Below are 3,065 nucleotides of genomic sequence, written 5' to 3'. Positions count from 1 at the left end.
AAGTCTCTCTGTGCTTTGTTAATTTTACTAACATTGCAGTTTCACGAAAGGTAAAGTTACAATAATGGCGGGTCAATTCTTTTTGTGTTCTGTCGAATCATTTGTTTTTGCGTGTCTTTTTTTAGTCGTGCTTTGATCGATTTTCTTGTATATATTTTTTAATTGAAATGCTGAATTGTGTTCCAATGACAACTCTAGAAGTTTTATGATTTTCATCTTAGGATTATTCAACAAGACGATGAATATTAATAAGTTAATATGTATTAGCGCGTACGATGTGTCATTATCCTCGATGCTAGAATTGGGTACTGACAGCGTTGAATATTTATTTGAAACTATATAATGACTTTGTCATGGTGTCAGACGTTTTGAACTTATATCTCAAAGCGTTCCAATATTTAATTAATTTGTACAACGTTCTTTTGCATGCAAGTTCATGGACATAATTCACTGTAATGAATGAAGCGAATGCTTCTACGATATTTGTTAACGAAAGAATGTTTGGTTTTGTAGTATATGCTGATGGTTGAATCCATACAATCGAAACTAAAATAAAATATTTCATTAGGTCATAAATTCCATTCCATTAATGACGGCCCTTTATATCCCTCAATTCCAAGAGTTTATGTCATCTTCATCATTTTCATATCTCATACGTTATTGGGGTAGATCACAGAGCAAAGTGGAATAGACAATATAGTTGTAAAATAATGAATTATATGCTTAAATATCGGAAACTTGATGTCTGGCGGATCAATGTGGAATATTGACGGATAGGAATGAAACAACATTATTTGGAAATTATTCAAATAATAGAATAAAATACAATCCAGGAAAATAAATATTTGTTACCCTATGCTCGAAAATTAAAAATCTAAAGAAGATTATCTTTGAAGAAATTAACAAACACTCATGTCAGGTAATGAATATGAATAAAATATATATAGACATAACCACTAGGCAATGTAACAAATTGAAATATATAACTTTTCCTAAATGTGCAATGTCGTAAAGGGATAAATGTCACAATGCGGAGGGAAATTCTCTCCTTTTTGGAAATATGAAATGCTTATTTATACGTGTTCGTTGCTAGCGTTCATATCTTTGTTTAATATATTTTGAAACTTAAACTGCATGTTGTTATGCAATGAATTTAACTGTTAAATATCTTTCTTTTCAGTGCGAAGAAGTATCGAATGTCGAAACTGTAAGGATAAATGTATACATGTGTATATATATATATATGTGTGTGTGTGTGTGTTTGTGTGTATGTATGTATGTGTGCGTGCTTGAATGTGTATGTGTGTATGTGTGCGTGTTTGCATGTGTGTGTATGTATGTGTGCGTGTTTGCGTGTTTTCCAATGCGAGAGAGATAGAGGCAGAGAGGAATTGCGTGTGAGTTTGTGTGTGTCTGGATACGCATTGTTTACTTACGGAAATAAGTACCAGTATTAATTTATATGCGGGATGTTTTAAATACGCAATATCTTGAATAGGTAAATTTCGCGATACGGGCGGATATTGTAAATTTATATGGTCATGGCCTGTGTCTTAAGCAAAATATTGATCCTTCTTGCAAGTGTTTTTTGCATTGCGAAACCAATTTGTTTTAGTCGATATTTGTTGCCGTCTTTGACATGACAGGAAATAATATTGAAATGTTTTGATCTCAGCGCGTGCCAGGCTTCCAAAAATATTTCAATTCATATCCGCCTTGTTTTGAATTAATGTTTAGCAAAGAATTGTCAATGGCTGAAATGTGAGGATTACATGAAAATGAAAACGTTGCGTTTTATATTTCTATCTCTGCATTGGCACGTTTAGAAAGGATGTCTCTAGATGTGCGGTATGGGCTATGTTCTTATGACAGACAATATATTGGAGAATGTTTGCAATGGTGCCATGCATGCAAAAGGAATAGTCTCTGTCACATTTAGAAGTATTATCTGTCTCTCAAATATGACCGGAATGGAAGTTGTTAGTAAATATATATCCGCACTCTCTGTCGCTTTTGAAGTACGCGACATATTTACATAATTTGATTGCATCGATATCATATGTGTGACAAGAGAGAGGTTGTAAAAGCTTGATATAGGTATCCTTGTGCTTTATTAACCTTACTACTAAAGCAATTTCATGACAGGTAAAGTTACAATAATGGCGGATCAAAGTCGTATGGTGTTCAGCCGAATTCTTTATTTTTGCATGTCTTTTTGGAGTCGTGTGTATATCTATCTTCTTGTTATATTTTTAAATTTTAATGCTGTGTGTGCGTTTTCCAATAGGAGAACTAACCTCATTATGATTTAATGTTTTTAGGATGATTCAACAACAAGGCGATGCATATTGATAAGTTAATATGTTTAGCGCGTACGATGCGTCATCATTCTCGATTCTTAGATTGGGTACTGATAGGGGCTAATATTTATTTCAAATTACATAATTATTTTTGTCATGGTATCAGCCTTTTAGAACTTTTATCTGAAAGGGTTCCTATTTCAGTTAATCTGTACAACGTTCATTTGTACGGAAGATCATAGGAAGAAATTTTTATCGAACCGGGAAATGACTAAAGCAATTGTTTTTTCTGATATTTGGGAATGAAAGGATGTTGATTTTGTAGCATATGCTGATTTTTGAATCCGTACAATCAAGCCTGGAATAAAATATTTCATTACATCGTAAATTATATTCGTCATAGTGAAGTCCATTTATATCCCACAATTCCAAGAGTTTATGTCATCATCATCATTTTCATGTCTCATACCTTATTGGGGTAGATCACAGAACAAAGTTGAATAGGAAATAAATTTGTAGAACAATGAGTTATGTGCTTAAATATCCCAACCTTGATGCCTGTCCGATCAATGACGAATATTGACAGATAGGAATGAAAGACTTATGTTTGGACATTACGCACATCTTGAATAAAATGTAATATTGAAACATAAATCTTTGATACAATATGCTCGAAAATTGGAAGCCTAACTATTGTCTTTGGAGAAAATATTAAATATCCCTGTTAGATAATGAATCTGAATAAAATAGAAATGGACGTAACGA

Source organism: Sinohyriopsis cumingii, chromosome 14 (assembly GCF_028554795.1).
Source record: "Sinohyriopsis cumingii isolate HCF-2022 chromosome 14, ASM2855479v2, whole genome shotgun sequence".
In the NCBI taxonomy this organism is placed as follows: Eukaryota; Metazoa; Mollusca; class Bivalvia; order Unionida; family Unionidae; genus Sinohyriopsis; species Sinohyriopsis cumingii.
The sequence above is the reverse complement of the archived record's forward strand: the minus strand, read 5'-3'. Positions refer to the sequence as shown.